The following is a 6,806-nucleotide window of genomic DNA, read 5'->3' on the forward strand; positions in this document are numbered from 1 at the left end:
AGTGCTGATTCAACCAACATTATTCCAGGAATGCAGAAGATATCCAAAATAAACCAAAAAGCTCAATTCCATAATTATACTAGTTAAACAAATGTATTTTAAGATGTAGCTGCAATATAGAGTGAACCTTTTTTACCCCAAATAAAGTAAAAACATACACGTTTGATATTTAACAAGAACAGTATTTAAATTCAATATTATGATTACTTGAAAGTATGTTTGTTTGTGATACTTAAACGTACATATCACTGTGACACTGACATCCCAACAACTAAGAATGTAATTTTAACAACTGTCAGAGGTCTGTGTCACACCGTCTAATTTACCAAAGACACATACATTTATGTTCTTCTTCTTATTCTAAACTGACAGAATAAAACAACAGCCCTCTGTTACTCACTAGAAATTCATGAGGTCATGTAGCTTCTTGTTCAGCAGAGTCTACTGAACCACCAACAATCTTTCTAGTCCAGCTTTATGGGATAAGTTTAACTGCATATAAAAATCCACATGTGTCATACATTGTTTACTTTTGAGTTAGGTATTTTGTTAATTTGATGTATCTTTTCCTTTTTTTAAAGTAAGTCTCCTCCAGTTGTGGCTCGTCCTCGCCTGATTTTAATGTTAACACTTGTGTTTTGCAAATGTGTCCTTCAGAACTCAACTATATGACTTAACTGTATGCAATTATTGTAAGCAATATCTGTCCTTGTGTTGACATTGATATATGATCAGGATTGTTAGTATAACTACATTTCTCAGTAATTCTTCTTCTTCTTCTGACAAACTGTTTAGGTCAAACTTTTAACATCCCTTATTCCCATTTAATCATTTTAAAGTCCCAAGCCTTTTTTTCATTGCATACATTTTAATTTTCTTCGTCGAAAAAACTCCCCAGTTTGGACTTTTGGTAAAGTCAGGTACTGTATTTGTCATCAGTGTTGTTTAGTGGGCCTGTTGCCCAGCTTGTTTAGTATGTAAGTAATATTAAGACATTCAGTATCAATAGAGAAGATTCTATATTAACTCTCACATTGCTGTTCTTGACATATCAAGAAGAGCTTATTCTTCAGTCTTTTTGATTTAAAGGATAAAAAAGGTAATATACTTGACCATCAGTATAAGTGGCCAAAATCCATAACTGATTAAACTCGGGGGGCTAGAATGACCCAAGAAAGGCCTGCAAAAACTGCTTGATTTATTACACCCGAGACTTAAAGTCTCCGAGTCTTAACTGTGCCGATTTTAACAAATGATGCAAATGTTCAGACGCTTCTGCATTGCTTTGCAGAAGTTGGAATTAACAAATAGAGATTTGTGTAGTGTAAACTGAAAAATTGAACATTTAAATGATACTTCATTGTAGTAGCGTGGGATGTGGAAGATTTTTGCAAGTCAACCGATGTTTAAGTCCCTTTTTTTTTACCACCAAGCTTCCTCTTTGCAAAATGTGGCGCTTCTTGGAACAGCGACTCAGTCATCCTTAAGTTCTGTGGGTCTAGCTTCAAATGCAATTGACGGAAACAGGAACCCAGAATGGACAGCTGGATCATGCACCCATACAGAAGACGGACCTGACCACTGGTGGAGTTTGCTCCTGCCAGAGAGGTACAGTATCACACATGTGAACATCACCAACAGAAGTGTGTTTGCTTCGCGGATCAATAACGCTGAGCTTCTCATTGGAAATTCCCGAGAGAACAACGGCAACAACAACCCAAGGTAAATCTAAAAAAATATTTTGATTTGTTTCTCTTTTTGTTTACATCCCCTTCCATTAAAGGATGTCACATGTTAGATATTCTATTATTCCATAAATGATTGTGTAAAAAACTTACATAATGTAGCAGTGAGGTTCTCATTGAAATGCTGTACTTCCTTCTTATGGTCATGGATATAATGAGTTATCGTCATACAATACAAGCCAAACAGGGGGGCTTGTATTGGATAATGAATAAGGTTCATCTCCGGCCTTACACTCGTGTTTTGAACAAAATAACTGGTTGGCTAAATAAAAACTTTCTCCACTCTAATTACCAAACTGTTTTTTTAATTAAATTCATACTGTCATTCCTTTCTGTTTTCTTAGATGCTCTGTTATCACCTCCATCCCAGCTTCAGGTACCCGCACCTACAACTGTAGTGGAATGATAGGGCAACTGGTCAACGTGAAACTCTTTGACGCACCCAGAAGTGTACTGACAATCTGTGAGTTGGAAGTTTATGGAGGTTAGTAAAATGTATAATCTGTTACCCAAGTGCAGAACTTAAAAGCTCAAATCAGAAACTGAGGAAAATTGATGCAAAAAATATCACTGTTTAATTTGGCTGTCTTTGCTGCCACACCTTGTTGTGGATTTTTCTGTTGGTAATGAAAGATCTTAAGTCAAAGTCTTTTGTCTTTGTGTATTTTATTGCATATAATAAAGAGTTCTTTTGCAAAAGGGGTAATCAGCTACAAAAGTAACATCAGTCACAAGTGCATCAAAGATTCCCGGGGCAGTCCCGGCTGCAGAGCATATTTATACTTTCACAGGGTGTAGTTATTTTGCATATACATGAGTGATGCATCGTCATTGGTTTCAGCTTGCCTGATGATTTATCTAACATCAACAGAAAGTCCTTTGTTCAGAGGAAACTGATTTAGGATCATGCTGTACCCAGATCCTGAGGAGTGTTCCTGTTGGAGATACAGACCAAGGCCATACAGAGAAACAGTTTCTAATTGCTAAATGGCGCACGAACATCCTAATCTTTTAAGGTCAAACGAAGACAACAGACAGATAGTATTTTTCCACTACAATCTCCAAACCCAAACTGCAACTTTAGAACCTGCTGTTCCGTCCTTCAGTGCTGTGGTGATGGGTAGAAGTGTAGCAGTAGTGGAGAAGAAGCTCTGTTGGTCCGATGCCCTGTTCTACTGCAGAGACTTCTACTGGGACCTGCTCAGCACATGCAGTGAGGCGGAGCAGAGGGAGGTGGAGAATGTGTTGAGAAGCGTCTCCTTCCCCCTCACCGGACATGTTTGGCTGGGCCTGCGCAGGTAACAGGTCAACTCAACAAAGTTTGGATGTTCCTCCAGTTAAAGAAGGGTCACTGACCCGTTGATTTGAACACATCTGCAATGCTTTCGTTATCACATTTTGTAGAGGAAAAACACTTTCTGTAAAAATGAAGATTGCAATCAAATAATGTTTGTCGCAACTGAGAAACTGATCTCACCTGTATTCCCACACGCGTTGTGTTTGCCCAATGGTGATTCTCAAAGATAATAAACTCTCATTAGCTCAATATCAGGCCCATTTATAACAGCGCTGCCCTGCTAGACAACCATCTGGTGTGTTAACAGACCATTAAAGGAGCAATAATAATGAAACAAAAGTCACAGATAATAAGCTAGGATGTGAGACAAAGTGTCATACTAACACGGGAGAAGCTGAAATTGTTGAAAGTTTCCAATGTTTGTGGCCCCTACGTTACAAAACTTCAAATCACTGCATCATTTTTAGGTACATAATGGATGACACCTGGTTTTGGATGTCTGGGACTACAGAGAACCACTTCTACTGGGATGTAATGTCCTCCTGGAAAATCAGCAGTCCATGTGGTGCCATGGACACCAACAGCCCTTTTCACTGGAGAACTCTTCCCTGTGAAGAACATCTTTATTTCATCTGTTTGAAAGGTGAACATCCAGCCAAACACTTTAAATACCAGCATTGGTTGATCTGGTGTTGGCTAATGCATTTAAAACTACATGTCCCAGAATTCTTGGTCATTAACATTTCATGAACAGCTTTTTTGCTGGTTTACCTCTTTGCAGGTCAGCCTAAGAATCTCATGTTATTTTAATAAAGGAGTCAATACTTGGCTCTCTTCCATCATGCAACAACTGTCAGCATGGGCATAATAAAAAAATAACTCTTATTAGTGCTGCACAACCAGAAAATATCTTGTTTATTCCACACTTTATTCTTCTTTTTCTAAACCTTGTTCCTGCATTACCCACAATTCAGCTGAACCACAAACTGAAATGTATGTAATGTTAGTAGCAGATAACGTAGCCTGGAGTTTCTAGCCTTCAGGTTTACTACAGTAACTTGCAGTCTTCAGAGCAAGACGACCCTGACTCAAGTGACATCACATGAGGTTTTCTTATTTATCAGAAGTCACAAAGCTCCCACTTAAGCTCTAGTTCTCCAACATACCAGCAAACAGATTCCGTTTTAGAATCCAGAAGACTGTAAGTGATATGGTCTTAATATTTTCTGACAGCAGTTTGAATGACAGTGTTTATCAGTTAACGCAAACTCTCACTAATTACAGTCCATTCATCTGGTCTTTCTGCCGCGTCTTTATTTTGTCTTCACAGATAATCAGGGTGACACAAACAGAGTGGAGTTCTTCAGCACCGCCAGACCATAAACACAGCATGAAGAGAAGCTCAAGTCTCACTCAGCTCAGAGCCCAGTCTGGATACCTTAAAATAGTTATATGTTGCTCAAATGGGGTTTTCCTCTCACAAAATATAGCAAGTCCAAATCATATCTTTTTTGCTTTGGTCTTTAAAACTGACATCTGTTAAAACAGCTTCTTGTTTTTTTGGTTGGCTTATTCAGCTAGCATAAGTCGGGCTTATACTGTAGTCAATTGTTGCATAAACCGTACAATCCTCAGCAGATAACACTTTGAATCTGTGTAACAGACGCTCAGGCAGCAGGCCAGGTACAACTCCTGGATGGACTAAAGAAAATGAAGGGGGCAGTAATTTTTTACTATTAAGGGGCAACCGTAGAGTTTAATAATTAATCATCTGCAAATAAAAGCCGTTTACCATTTTTTGCTCTGAATGTGAAGAACACTTTTTTTTTCTGATCCTGAAGGCATAACACAGATTTATTACATGTTGTCTTTTGTCATGGTGTAGCATAAGAAACCTCACATCAGTCATAGAGGGTGAAGTTAACTTCAAAAATGTCTATTTCAACTGATTGTGAGTCTTCTTGTCTAAGGTTGAAAAAATAAGTTGAAGTTGTCTTCAAACTTCTGCAGTGCCTTCATGTCATCTCATCTCTTCTTCTTTCTCTCTCTTCTTCACAACTCTTTTCCAAATGCACTTTCATGATGTTAAATAAATATGTTAAAAAACATGCCAAATAGGGATTGAGTTGTTTCCAGTTAAATAAAGCTTTAATGTCTTTTATTAATAACTTTTAGGGTGTATGGTTGGGGTGTGGATTTATGTTATTTTGATTCAGGATATTCTATAAACAAAAGAGCTGCAAGAATAAAGAAGGGAACTAAGTTTGTGAGAAGCAGTTTGTGAGTTCTTGTTTAAAGTTTTCCCAGCTGTGAGATTGTTTCAAATGAGATCATTTCAGATCCCACTTTAGATCCAATTTAAATAAATAATCAGGCTAAGCATTTTGTTTAGCTTCAGGACTTGACACATTCAGGCTGAAAATTAGAGGGAAAACTCCATTGAACATCTTTGACTGTCCCTTGAGTTTTTCATCGTGCTTCAATCAGCAGAAGCCCATACTGTATGTAAGTCTCCAGGGATGCCTGCACAAACTGGATCTGTCAGCCCATAAAGAACAGAAACACAATTTGTGGATTGCGTTCATTACTCTTCCTCTGAACGTCGATAAAGGCCTGGGCGCTCAGTCAGAAATTAAAAATGTTCTTGATAGAGTTGCATTTTGTTTCCAAGCATTAAATTGACCTCGATACACGTTACAAACAATAAACAAAATAAATCTCTAGCTGCAGTTTCATTGACGTCTACCGGTGCAGCATCAAAACAGACATATTCCTTCATTATTTAGTAATACGCTCTAAAAATAAAAAAACACTTCCCACCATTCAGCTTTGATTTATTTGATAGAGGTGAATGTTTTGGAGTATGAGGATGAAGCATTTGTCTGAAGGGCGGTGTGTCTCGGAGATAAAACAGTGCCAGGAGCTATTTTCTTATTAAATTGTGAATAACTTATGTGAGGTCCGTTCATTAAGGCCTCCATAACATAAAAAACGTCATCCCTCCATCTCTTTCACCTCTACGTGTTCTCCCTTGCCCTCTCTCTTCCTCCGTCTCCACTCCCCCGTTATCATCGCTCATTATTGTCCTGCTGGGGAGTAAACAAGGCCATCTTTTCCTCTCCATCAGCCTCTCCATCCCTCCTTTCTTTCCGCTTGGATAAACACATGGATGGCTCTGCCTCCCTAAACCTGTTCACCTCTGCTTTCCAGGCCTCCTCCCACCCCAACCCCCCTTTCTGCCTGTCTATGTGTCTCCTTGGTCTCATCTCTGACTTTGTCATTAGTATGCAGAAGAAACAATAATATTCCTTCATGTGGCTCCCACTTTCTGCTGCTGCCATCACTGTGGATGCTTTATCTTTCCCTCTCAATATTTATAAATAGGCAGGGATTATTCTAAATGATGGCGTCACCTTCCATATTAGGATATTGGATTTAAAATCAAGACTATGTTACTTTTAAAGAGTATATAATGTTGGGGTGCTGCATGGTTTGGCTCAGTTGGTACAGAGGCTATTTGGTGCATGTCCCCATAGACTAGATAAGCATGGAGGTAGACATCATCCACTGGTTTCTGAAGTAGCCTTTCTAAGACCAACGATTGCTGTTGCCATATTGAATCGATGACGTGCCTGCCTGTCAGTCAGATCAGCCACTACCCAAATCAGTCCTATTTCAATTTTTTTAATAAAGGAAGTTTTATTTGAATTCTTCGTCAGTCTGTATAGTTGCAAAACAAAACTGAAAATGACAAACCTGAAAGG

At 38.6% G+C, this 6,806-nt stretch overlaps 1 long non-coding RNA gene across 1 annotated transcript; it reads left to right on the plus strand.

Annotated features, from left to right (window-relative positions):
* The first annotated feature begins 617 nt into the window (after positions 1 to 617).
* Positions 618 to 5,474, plus strand: LOC136178158 (uncharacterized). Its single transcript, XR_010665538.1, has 3 exons — positions 618 to 1,722; positions 2,090 to 3,685; positions 4,373 to 5,474. It is a non-coding gene; the product is annotated as an uncharacterized lncRNA (long non-coding RNA).
* The last annotated feature ends 1,332 nt before the right edge of the window (positions 5,475 to 6,806 follow it).

This window comes from Labrus bergylta, chromosome 24 (assembly GCF_963930695.1).
Source record: "Labrus bergylta chromosome 24, fLabBer1.1, whole genome shotgun sequence".
In the NCBI taxonomy this organism is placed as follows: Eukaryota; Metazoa; Chordata; class Actinopteri; order Labriformes; family Labridae; genus Labrus; species Labrus bergylta.